At 43.5% G+C, this 13,982-nt stretch overlaps 1 long non-coding RNA gene across 1 annotated transcript in view; it reads right to left on the reverse strand.

The window, feature by feature from the left end:
* LOC308534957 overlaps positions 1–13,982 on the reverse strand; it is a 103,574-nt gene that overhangs the window by 66,949 nt on the left and 22,643 nt on the right. Inside the window, exon 3 of the long non-coding RNA XR_013997226.1 lies at positions 3,891–4,159. This is a non-coding gene — a long non-coding RNA (uncharacterized lncRNA). The remainder of the gene's footprint in view (positions 1–3,890; positions 4,160–13,982) is intronic.

Below are 13,982 nucleotides of genomic sequence, written 5' to 3' on the forward strand. Positions count from 1 at the left end.
ACTTCCATTCACCTAACATGCAAAACTGTACTACTGTTTTTAATTAAGCTTCTATTCATATTTACATGTCACTGACAATGTCTGAATGTTATGCCCTAGCCTCATGTTTTTGCATAAGACTTGTGATATTTATTGCATGGTTTTGCATGACAAGGCTGATTTTTAGGAATGCATACTTTACATTGCAGCAGAATTGACTGTGTCTTATTGGAGTATGGATTATACGAGAGAATTCAATGGTCAAATCTAATCAAGCTGTATACCTAAAATCTGTTTATTTCCTGATAGGTAAATGATACCTTATTAAAAGAATAATAACGTTAAATTAATAACCCACTGATTTGTTTGAGGTCTGCACCTCAGAGCCCCTGGGTGTGGCATTCTCTTACAGCTTTCTGAACTCTACAGTATATAAACATGCTGCTCTCTTCCCTTTTTGCCAGATTAATTTCTACTAATTTTTAAAATTCTAGTAAAAATATCACTTCCTCTTTATCATTGCTTTGAGATCATAGATTTCAAAGTAAGAGTTGTGTGTTTTATCCCTGAATCTTTATTCCTCACTCAGTGATTGGCATGCATTTTATGCATAAAATAATATTACCTGAAAATTATCTGAATAAATAAATGAATGTACTATTTATTAAACTATTGTATTAGTTTCATATTCCTAATTGTAGGTTACAATTGTCTATGATTTTATAATTTTCCACCTTTAATTAAGCTGACTTGATCCTTTTAATAATATTCATGTCCTTAATCAGGGCTGCATAGACAATCCATAGCTCCAGGTTACACATTTCATAAAGACACATGTGAACACTTACCAGGTTTTGAGCGCCATTTGCAGTTTATAATTTCTAGGGCAATTTTTTTTCTTGGGGATAATCCTGGACCAGTAACAGACAGGTAAAATATTTCCCTGCCTGTGAGTATTTAGGAGTTCCTTTGTGTGCCTAGATCTTTCTTTCTTTTTTTCTTTTTGCCCGTAAAGGGGAAGTGGTGTGCACGGGGGGTGGGCGAGGGGAAAATGACAAGAAGCAAAAGCTTTGCTGCTGTGGGATCAGATTCCAAGCGGCATTCCTTTGTACACTTTCATTTCTGGGAAGGTGCCAGACAGTGTTCGCTTTCACTGTATCTGCTCCCTTAATTGTTTCTGCCTGTTCATTTTCATTCTTTAGTGAAAACATTGGCCTAAGGGACATTTGAAAATCAAAAGGTAAGGCAGGCTTGCAGTTTAACAGGAAATGAACCGTGGTGTTGCTGCAATATTAAAGTAAAAGTTTAGAACCAATAGGAAAAGCCATAATTCTCAAGTCAACATGTCTTTTTGTTGTTTCCTTGCTCTACCCAATGTCAAAATTAAAGAAAAACATTCCATGGTTGCTATGTTTTTACATGCCAGAATATATAAAGGATGCTGGCAAGTATGCATTAGTGGAATTTATCTCAGATGCAATGAAAATTAAGAGATGTTGAGTTATTATGTAGCAATATCTAGAATCCAGATTTCCTGACAGCTGTAATTAATTTTTTTATTATTATCCCTCTCCACCCCCAAACCTCCTCTTTCTAGAATTTTCCAGATATTTAAGGAAGTGGTGGGAAGGTAAGAATCTGAACCATTTCAAAACCAAAACTGACCGGATACTCATCCAACTCTGCTTCACTAAGAATGTGGAAATGGGGCTCCTGAAGTCGCCTCAGACAGAAGAAAACTTGAACTTCAGAAGCTCTTATTGCTCAAACTGGGTGCCCAATTATACTCAAGATGGAATGGCTTAATGGCAACACACCTCAGATTTGCTGAGTGCTGCTCTTTTACCAACTCCATATGAAGTGTCATTATTGTCCAGCTTCTCTCTGATCATTGAGACAAAAGATCAGCCCAATACTCAAAGCCCAGGTTCAGAGAATGCAGTGTATTATACTGCCTCTTTTACAAGCTTTCTCCACCTAAGAAGAAAATCAAAATCAAACAACTCAAAAAGAGCAAAGTAATCAACAGAGCAAAGTTGTTTAAAATGGCCCATGGGATGCGGATATTTAGACTTGGATAATGAGGTGGAAAATATCAGACTTAAAATAAAAAAATAAATAACAGGCCTGGTGTGTAAGCATATACAATTATTAGACCAATCGTTTCAGATACAATTTGAATGAGTTCAAATTGACATGAGGAGGAATAGTCAAAAAACAAGTAATTACTTTTTTCTGACTTTGAATAGCAATGGATTAGGGATGGATCCAAATTTATAAAGAGCAATCATGCTTTTATATTTAATTATCTAATGGAAAGACAGCCATGCTATCTTTTTATGATTTGCTGATGCTGTATTTCATAGTCATTACATACTGGGAGAAGTCATTTAATTAAAAGTTATATTTAATTATTGATTATGTATCACACTAATTAGTTTTAAGAACAGCAGAACAAGCCCTGGCCAGTGTGGCTCAGTAGGTGGGAATGTTGGAATGTCGTCCCAAACACTAGAAGGTGACAGTGTGATTACTGGTTGGATCCCCCATTGGGGGCAGCTGATCAATGTTTCTCACATTTATGTTTCTCTCTCTCTCTTTCTCTCTCTCTAAAATCAATGAAAAAAAATAAATAAACTTGGTAATAAAATATAACTTTAGGAAGAAGCGGTTCTGTTGATTACCTTGACAATGGCATTCACTGTTGGAAATATAATCTTCTGGCTGCTCCTGGCAGGGAGGCAGGGGTGCAGCACGAGATAGAAGTTTGTAAGTTTGTAACTGGAAAGCAAGGTCAATATACAAATTGCCAGTTAAATACTTTGCGGGGAGGGGCTATATTTTTACAGATATCAGTTATTGTCCTTCCAAGCAATAAATAACGCTAAATAAAAGATGTAACTAGACAGGCACTAAAGGCCTTTCACACACACGGAAGAAAAGAAGCCCTTTTCCTTCTGTGCTGCAGACTGCAGGCATTTCCCTCTCCTCTGTCAAGTGCAATTCTTTCTTGATGAATGACAAGGCCGGATAATAGGCTGTGGTCGCCATGGCAACCAGACAGCAGCACTGTGTGCCTAGCATTTTTTCATCTGAAAATGAAACCAGAAGCAAAGAAAAGCTGAAAATGTAACCAATAGATTAACTGATACATAAAAGAGGAAGAAAGAAAAAAAGGAGCAAAAATGCAACTTAGATCACAACTAATTAAAATTACAGTAGCGCCTCTCTCTCTCTCTCTCTCTCTCTCTCTCTCTCTCTCTCTCTCTCTGATACACACACACACACACACACACATTGAGCAGATATTTAAAAATTCCATTTCAACAATCACGTTCCATCTTTATTTTTAAAATGCCTCGTTTGTTTTTGAAACGTAGCAATAACTATGTTTTTAAAAAGAGGCCTTTAATTTTACCAAATGATGCCATTTGTTAAGCTGTATGCACGGGGATTTCTAAATCCCTCTGCTTCCTCGGGCCATCGGGAGGACTGAGGACCAAGGGCCTCCGCACAGGCAGGGCGGGGGCGGGGGCGGGCGGCCTGGCGGAGGGGAGGGGTCCCCAGAGCGAGAGCGGGGTGCGGCCTGCTCCGCCCACTGCGCGCCTCTCCCGGGGCTGGCTCCTCCGCAGGAGGCTCCCGGGCCTGGAAATGCGTCTGTGGTGCTGCAGCTGCCTCTCACTCACTGGCCCGCCATCTCGGGCAGCTTTCCGTCTCCAGGGAGCGCAGACCCGGAGGAGGCAGCCTGGGGGGGGGGGGGTTCCGGGGCGACGGCTCCCTGCGCTGGAGGAGGCCAGGGAGCCCGTGGGGCGCAGGTCCCCTCGGACGCCCCCTCGGCGGCAGGGAGCAGGTACCATTTGTAGCGTCTCCGAGTTTCGGGCTCTTTTATCACTAAAAAGGGGAAATCTTACCCGCTTGACGGCACTGTTGAGGAGACTCCTGATGTCACTGCCGAAAGCATCTGGTGGGTGGCAGGAGCCAGTTAAGGCTCCTTTTCCTGTCATCAGGCCTCGCAGTTATTGCCGGACCGCCGAACCGCGTGCCCAGTGGTTCCGGTTCGAGTCCCGTCAAGGGCACATGCCCGGTTGCGGCTCCATCGAACCCCAGCAGGAGGCGTGCAGGAGGCAGCCAATGGGTGACGATCCTCTCTCATCGATGTTTCTATCACTCTATCCTCTCTCTGCAAATACATAAAAACATATATTTTTTAAAAAAGCAGGAAGGAGAGGTGCCCGACTCTGCCCTGTCCGGAGGCAGAGGCATGGACGGCTAGACAGACCCCAGGCCTCCCGTCCGGGCTCGCCCTGTGAACAGACCGGACGTAGGAGACGCCCCGAGCGAGTCCGCAGGGTTAGCGGCGCCGCGGGTCTGGGAGCTGAGCGCGGGGTGTCCCGGCCCCCCGCCCTCCCGCCCTCCCTCCGGGCGCCCCGCAGCTGCGGCCTCCACCGGGGCCTCCGGAAACCCCCGTGTGTCCCCAGCACCCCCCGGAACCCCCCCCGTCACACACACACACACACACACACACACACATGCACGCACGCACACATGAAAACATGCACACATGCACACATACACACATACACACATACACACACATACACATACACACATACACACACATACACACACACACATACACACACATATACACATACACACACAAACACACATACACACATACACGCACACATACATACACACAAACACACACACATACATACACACAAACACACACATACACACATACACACATACAAACATACACACATACACACAAACACACAAACACACATACACACACGCACACACATACACACACATACACACACATACACATACACACATACACGCACACAAACACATACACACAAACACATACACACACATACACGCACACATACATACACACAAACACATACACACACATACATACATACATACACACATACACACACAAACACATACACACACATACACACACACAAACACACACACATACACACACATACACACAAACACATACACACATACACACAAACACACATACACACATACACACAAACACATACACACATACACACAAACACACATACACACATACACACAAACACATACACATACACACACATACATACATACACACAAACACATACACACACATACACACACATACACACATACACACACATACACACAAACACATACACACACATACACACATACACACACACAAACACACACACAGATACACACACATACACACGCACACACATACACACACATACACATACACACATACACACACACAAACACATACACACACACACAAACACACACATACACACACACATACACACAAACACATACACACACATACACACATACACACATACATACATACACACAAACACACACAAACACATACACACACATACACACACACAAACACACACACATACACACACATACACACAAACACATACACACATACACACATACACACAAACACACATACACACATACACACAAACACACATACACACACATACACACACAAACACACACATACACGCACACATACACACAAACACACACACATACACACACATACACACACATACACACACATACATACATGCACACAAACATACACACACATACACACACATACACACATACACACACATACACACATACACACAAACACACATACACACAAACACATACACACACATACACACACATACACACACACATACACACACACAAACATACACACATACACACACATACACACATACACACACACAAACACACACACAGATACACACATACACAAACAGATACACACACATACACACACATACACACAAACACACACACATACACACATACACACACAGATACACACATACACACAAACACACACACATACACATACACACACATACACACATACACACACAAACACACACATACACACATACACACACAAACACACACATACACACACAGACACAGACACATACACACACATACACACACATACACACACATACACACATACACACAAACACACACGCACATACACACACATACACACATACACACACAGACACACACACACACATACACACACACACAAACGCGAAGCACACAGCTGGGGCCGAGCGTTCAGTGGGCCGTGCGCTGTGTTATCTGAAAGGATCGGGCCCGAGGTCGGAGAGGAAGAGTCCGAAGGGCGGGCCCAGCTCAGGAAGCCTCGACGGCGGTGAACGAGGCCGGGCACGAGCTCGCTCACGCCACAGCCTGGCACTGCCCTCGCCGAAGCGCCGCCGCCAGCCGGCTGCCCGACCGCTGGGCCCCGGGCCTGGGGTACTGAGGCCGGCCCTCTTTATAGCGTCCCTAGAATCCCTTAGCCTCTGCTGGCCCACGGGTTCTGCCAGTTTTGTTTAAGCTCCTCTGTCCTGGGACCAGACTCACCAGACACCCCCGCACAGGCGTCCCCGCGCTCCCCACGCCGGGGCCCTGAGCCGCTCAAGGCCAGCCCCTACACCCTGCAGAGCGAAACCACGAGGAATGGGGACCGAGTGAAGGGAACAATTGTGTGTGTTTAAATGCGAGGCCTGCACTTCTCGCCACGTGCAGACTACATGGAAGGGTCACGTCGGTTGCATTTTCTCCATCACAGCACTCTTCTTGCTTGATGTTGTTACTTACACAGTTATCTGTTCTTCTTGCAGAATTATGAGCTCTTTACAGATAAGGAGCATGCCTGGCTTGCTTAGTTCGCACATCCCTAGGGCCCAGCAGAGCGCTTAGCTCACAGTAGGCACTTAATAAATATTGGCTAATTAAACGGATGAGCTTGAAGTCAGACACCTTTATGTTTATACTGTAATTCTACAGTGTACTAGTTGTAACCATGAGCATCTTTCCTGTTCTGAACCTAATTTCTTATTCATATAATTTTTGTGACGACTAAACAGCACATGTGTGTGAAAATGTAGAGTTCCTGGCATAACATTGCAGAGACGTAACAGCTACTAGTTTTCTCTTTTTAAATTCAATACCTATGGTTGAATTTTTAATTTAATTGCTTGCCATTCCCCAAAGTCTGTCTTGGTCGTCTTTGGAAGCTCATATAATTCAATAGGAGAAGTATGGATTTCTACAAGGTTCATTCCCCAGGATGTGGTGATGTGGATCTATTCCAAAGACTCTATCCGTCTCCTAAAGAAGAGTGAATGCTTCCATGGTCCACTAGACCAGGTAAGGCAGACGTGGACTGGCAAGTCTAGGCTAATAATTTAAAAAGTGGAGATAGACTCAGAATGGTCAACAGGTGAGGGACCAACCCAAATGCCCAGCAGTTGAGCCATTCCTCGCAGGATGACCCCTGGGTTGAGCATCTGGAGGAAAGTCAAACACCACAGGACTGGCCCGAGGCCCAGGCAAGACAGATACAAGCGTTAGCTGAGGTCTCAGAGTAAACCTATCTTCAGGCAACATTCATTGAGCACCTACTATATATGGGACAGTGGACAGGTGTGTTCACGTGTGTCCCTCCCTGAACTTACGGGCGAAAGCGCAGCAGGAAAGAGCAGGCTGTTGCATTCTCTGTCCAGATGCCCCCACCTAATAGCTTCATGCTGAGGCGTAAGTTCTCTCATCACAGCGTCCTCGCCACTTCAGAGAACAGCAGCACCTGCCTCACAAATGTTTGTGTGATTATTAAATGATTAAATGCACATGAAAGCACTTAGAATAGGGCTTGCCTTCGAAATTATACAATAGACTTTAACTGCTGTCGTTTTATTTGTACTCACTCTTTTTATTAAAATTAAAAGAGATTGTAAACAGGACAGAAAAGAGCTCAGAAGACTTGGGTTTGAAAATCAGTTCTATCCCAGCTTCAGTTCCCTCATCTGAAAGCGGAAGTAAGAGGACCTGGTTCAAACTCTGTGTCCATTTCTTAAATAGTCCATTAAAACAGACCAAGACTCAGTGTGTCCTTCGAGCCCACACAGGTGACAAGCGGAATGTGAGCCTGCAGGTAGTCAGTGTGAGGGAAGTGTGGACGCCACCCATGGGGACTAAGACACAGAGACAGGCACAGGCCCCAGGGATGGGAGTTGCCACAATCAACACAAAGCTGACTGAACCCTCGGACACAGTAATGCCAAACTGATCCTTCAAACACTCAATTCCGATTAGGTCATCCTGCTCAGAGGCCTCCCCTCTCTGGCCTAAGAATAGAAATCTCTGCTCCTGTGATGAGCACACGAATTCTTCCCACAACTTTTCTGTCTCCACTGTCAGCTTTGTTTGCTGTCTGAGATCACTAAGATATCGACTGTCTCCTATAGGTGTACATGGCATTCGAGAAATAAAGACACAAACTTTTTAAATTGCATTTATTGGGGTGACACTGGTTCATAAAATTATACAGGTTTCAGGTACACAATTCCGCAAAACATCCTCCCTACACTGTATTATGTGCTCACCTCCCAAGTCAGTCTCTTTCCATCACCATTTAACCCCCATCACCCTCCTTCACCTCCCCCAGCAGTCACCACACTGTGTCTGTGTCCATGAGTTTTTTCTTTTCTACTTTTTTGTTCAATTCCTCCCCCTTCCCCCCACACACTCATCTTCACCTGGAACACTGTTGCTTTTCATCTCTGCCTGTCCAGGTGAGCCATTACCTTAGAGTCTCAGGCAAACGCAATGCCCTGTGAGGCGGTCCCTAGGCCTCTGTGCTGTGGGGACTCTGGGGCACTCTTGGGTGCTTAGCAGGCTCTACTTTGCATTAGAAGCATTTATGTATCTGTCTTTCTCTCCTTAACAATGACAAGTTCCTTCAATGGGCAGGGTGTTTCACTGCTTCAGCCTTGTTTGCTTGAAAAAGGGTCTAAGCAGAATAGTCATACAACATATATTTGTTATTTGTTTGTCAGCTGAATAGACTAAACAAATAAATGAAAGTATGAGTGGAGGAAGAAGCAGGTAAATACACAAATCTTTATCTATAGCCAGTTTGGGTTTCATAATAAAAACAAAGCTGGTCATAGACCTTAGTATTACTACTACTACTACCACGACTACTAATAGCAATAATAACTATAGATGTACATTGACCTATACTGTATGGGCGGTGCTTGGATGAAGAGAGAGGGATGCAGTGGTGAGTGTGCAGCAGTCGCCTCTCCATCCCTGGAGCTCACAGCCCTGTCTAAGGGCATGCATTTATGCATTTATCACGTTATCGCCCAAATACATATTTAAAACATGAGGGGTGTAAGAAAGACATTACAGCCAGATATAAGAGCATAAGCAAAGAGATAGGCTTTAGTTTGGGAGGCGAGGGAGGCTTCCTTGAGGAATCAGTGTTTCTGTCCCATCATGGCTAGTGATTTCACAGTAGAAGACTGGGTAGATGACCATGTGGAGGTATCTCCACCCTAAAACCAGATGTTTCTAGAACTTCGTGAGGATGGAAAGTGGTCCAGCATCAATGCTAATAATTTTGAGTGCATGTATAAAGCAAAGTAGGCAGACAGAACTATGATTCAGAGAATGCAATGACAAAGAAAGAGAGTGGAAAAAAAATAGATCAATTAATAAATAATAAACCTGAATAAGTAGAAAAATAAACACAAAACAACAAGGAGGAAGTTATGAGTATACCATCAATCTCCATCCTGGATGTCTCAAAAAAAAAAAAATCCTATGCATCTTTAAACTGTAAGTAGCTTTTGTTTGCAGTTAAATCTTTGCATTTAGGATTTATGGAAACTGATTAAAGGAAATCCTAACTTGTCTTTTTATGAGAATATGCAGGTCTGTGTCTAGGTCTGGTGCCAATGGAATGTTCTCTCCCTTCTGGATGGATGGAGTGACAGAAGCAAAGATGAATGGGGGTTAAATGGAATTAAATGTGAGGGGTTAATGTCAGCCACTTTAAAAAAATAATTCTTTATTGTTGAAAGTATTACATATGCCTGTTTTTTCTCCCCATTGGCCCTCTCTAGCCCACTTCCACCCCAGGCCCTCATCAGCCCATTGTCTGTGGCCATGGGCCATGCATATATGCACACAAGGTCCTTGGTTGAATACCTCCCACCCACCCACCATCCCCCACCTTCCCGCCAAGATCCCACACTCTGGTCCATGCCTCATGTCTCTGGTTCCACTCTGTTCATCAGTTTATTTTGTTACTTAGATTCCACTATGAGTGGGATCGTGGGATACTTGTCTTTCTCAAGTCAGTCACCTTTTGCTTCTGGTTCTGAGTTGATGTCTATTTATAAACACACCTAGAGGAGAATTTATGAAATGAAGCCTGGAGGCTACACTTGGAAGAGTGGGAGAAGGCAGGTGAATAGCTACCCTGCTTGCCAGTGTTCCCCAGGCAGGAGGTGGGGAGACACGCACAAAAGGGACTCAGCTGGATTCCGCCTTCAAGTGTCAGCCTGTCATGGTCTCAGAAAAACCATTCACGGAAGAAGTCTTCTCTGAGATGTTAAGTCTTTTCAGCCTTCAACGCTCCTTTATTAAAGCATAATACCCTCAGGAGAAACCCACCTTATTCAGTAATAAGTTAAGGAAGCATTAACCTATCAATTATTTTCTAATGGGCACCTAGGGCCGAGCCGGAGGCCTGGCAGGCAGCAGTCATGGTGGAGCTCAGGGTTGGACACAGGCCCTGCTGAGTGAGATGATGCTGGAGAAAATTCTGTGGAGAATCAACCAGGACCTCAAGTGCACAAGAGCCGCTATTGGCTCTTGGTAAACAACTCCTGGTGTCACACATAAAGTCATTACACATGCAAAACATTAGTCACAGAGAAGCCACTCGCATCAGTTACACAATAAAAGCTAAAATATGCCCCTGTTTGGAGCATTTGCTCCTTAGTATTACTGTAATTTCACATGGTTGGATGTTCAACCAGATGCAAGAAAAAGTGATTATAAACTACATACAAAATAAAAAGCATGCAAGGCTGGTGTTGCTCAGTGGATAGAGTGTCAGCCTGCGGACTAAAGGGTCCCGGGTTCAATTCCTGGTCAAGGGCACATGCCGGGGTTGTGGGCTCGATCCCCAGTGTGGGGCATGCAGGAGACACCCAATCAATGATTCTCTCTCATCATTGATGTCTCTCTCTCTCTCTCTCTCTCTCTCTCTCTCTCTCTCTCTCTCTCCCTTCCTCTCTGAAATCAATAAAAATATCTTAAAAAAAAAAGTGTGGGGGGACCCATGTGCACCTTTGATACATGCATCCAGCTGCCTGTGGCCAGCCAGGTCAGACTGATAAATAAAGGAATAACCTAAGTACATCAACTCTTTCCAGGATAGAGACAGAATACAGAGACTGAACATGCTTCCCACTGCTAGCGATTCCCCTGCAGATGTTTTCAATATATTTCACTTAATTATGCGTAAGAACAGAGAGAGTGGAATCACAACCTTCTAGCTCATCTAAAAGCGATGCCTCATTGCCTGGAATACAATGCTTTCTACTCCTTCTTATGTTTTCCTTCACCTAGAACAGCAGTTCCCAACCTGTGGGTCGCGACCCCATCGGAAAACACATATATAATTACATATTGTTTTTGTGATTAATCACTGTGCTTTAATTATGTTCAATTTGTAGCAATGAAAATACATCCTGTATCAGATATTTACATTATGATTCATAACAGTAGCAAAATTACACTTATGAAGTAGCAACGAAAATAATTTTATGGTTGGGGGTCACCACAACATGAGGAACTGTGTTAAAGGTTGGGCATTAGGAAGGTTGAGAACCACTGACCTGAACCTGCCTCTACTAGAAAAGTTTGTTAGAAGGCACTGAACATGAACCTTTATGCAAATGCTCATTTTTTTCTTTCTTCTAGATATTTTCAACAGCCTCTTCATCCTTTTCCCCAGGCGTAAGGTAGGCAGGAGCCCGCACTGCTGACTTCCTGGGACTGACGCAGTTCAGAGCCAGAGAAGGGCAATCATTTCTCTGCATGTCTGCTTCCTCCTCCTGGAGGGCACCCCGAGGACCAGGGGTGTGTGCTGTTCACCATTGTATTCCCAGGATGTAGTAAGTCATCCATGTTTATTGGATAATTAAGTATAAAATATGTACCAGCCCATTCAAATAGTTGCCAGTTTATGCTACAATGTTTTTAAACTGCTGGTTTAGCATAAAGCAAAGCATTGCTCTGGGCAAGCAGGTAAGTGGCCATTTATAGGCAGATTTGTATGTAATTAGACAGAGTGTATTCTAATGATTTGAGTTGGTTCGGTTTGTCTGCTGTGGGTGAGGACACTGGTCCCCTGGTGCTGTTTATTTCCTCGGTGGAAATGAACGCAGTTCCTCCTGCTGACGGTACCGTGTGTCAGTCACAGGTGGAGCCTTTCCCTTTGGCAACAGCAGCTTCGGGGCAAATACTAGATCCTCAAGAGCCCATCAACTCCAGTTTTGTTGTCTTATAAGCTATCAGACTCTTCATTTTCTTTATCCTGGTGGGAAGACAGGACAGGGTTTTAAAAAGCCAGAGAGAGAACCATGGGGCTTAAGGAGCTAAAGGACTTTGAAATAATCCTATGTAATAACAGCCTAATATGCTAAGTGTCAGACCACTTGACTGATCGCTATGATGTGCACTGACCACCAAGGGGCAGATGCTCTGACCAGTAAGTTAGCTTGCTGCTGGGGTCCAGCCAATCAGGACTGGGAGAGATGGGCTGGACATGCCCTGGAGCCCTCCTGCAGTCCCTCCCCAGCCCCGATTGTGCACTGGTGCGAGGGACCCCACCAGTGCATGAATCCGTGCACTGGGCCTCTAGTGTAAATAATAAAGTTGGTATGTTGAGAAACTGCTTACCCTCTAATCTCTCATCTCATTTTTGTTTTTGTAGACATGCAGTACATAAAACCAGCTAAATGAACAACATAGAGGTTCCTAATTTTCTTGTGAGTACTAAGCTTATAAAAATGAAACAATGCTATCATCAGTTTGTAGACCAAAGTAGAAGGCTATTGTACGACAGCAGGGAGGATCTGGGAGACAAACTGCACCAAAATTAATGTTTCATGAACTAAAAGCCAAAGGTGAGATCACAGTTAAAAGGCATTATTTGTGATCAGAATAAAAAATTGCACATAAAAGAGTTTTAAATTTGTATATTATGTAAGTGGACTTCTTTAAATTAGGCTTAGTTTGTTTCTGAACAGTCAATAACAAAATTAAGTAATCAAAATTAAGTAATACTCTAATTTTGGGGGCATTTTATTATAGATCAAAGCAGTTCACCTGATTCAAGGAGCTGAACTAGATTTTGAATTTATAAATTAAAGAAATTCTCCAAGATTTGAAATAAAACTGTAAACCAGGAGACATAAGTGCTGAGTTCACTTCCTGTCCTGCATATCATCCTGGTAATTGTTCAGTGTCTCTTCCTTCAGATGCCTCCTTTACCAAAATTAGATCACTTCACATCAATATTAGCCAGACAAACAAAATAATAAGGAAGTACTGCTCCAAATCTTTGGGAGAAATACATCATAGAAATATAAACGGTTGCTACTTTTATTATGTCATAATTACCCACAGTCTGGTGTCCAGTTCTAGGCACCCAACAAAGAAGGATTTGGAAAGAGTCCAAAGAAGAGCCACCTTGATGATTAAAAGTTGTTGAAATAAATGTTATTAAAGGAGATTAAAGGAACTGATACTATTTGTCTCATTGAGAAAATAGTTGAAGGAAAATGAAATAATTGTTTGGAATTAGAATGTGGCTCTCAAATGTGGCAGCAGAGACACATGGGAACTTGATAGAAATGTACATCCAGGTGTCTGCCCAGATCTGCTGGTGCGGGAATCGGGGGTGGTGACCAGCAACCTGTGGGTGAACAGCTCTCCAAAGTCATCTGGTACACACTCCAATTTAAGAACCACTTACGGAGTGATGGTCACAGGAGAATAATGAGAGTGAGTGGTGT

The sequence above is a fragment of the Myotis nattereri genome (genome assembly GCF_964212035.1).
Source record: "Myotis nattereri genome assembly, chromosome: 19".
Taxonomy (NCBI): domain Eukaryota; kingdom Metazoa; phylum Chordata; class Mammalia; order Chiroptera; family Vespertilionidae; genus Myotis; species Myotis nattereri.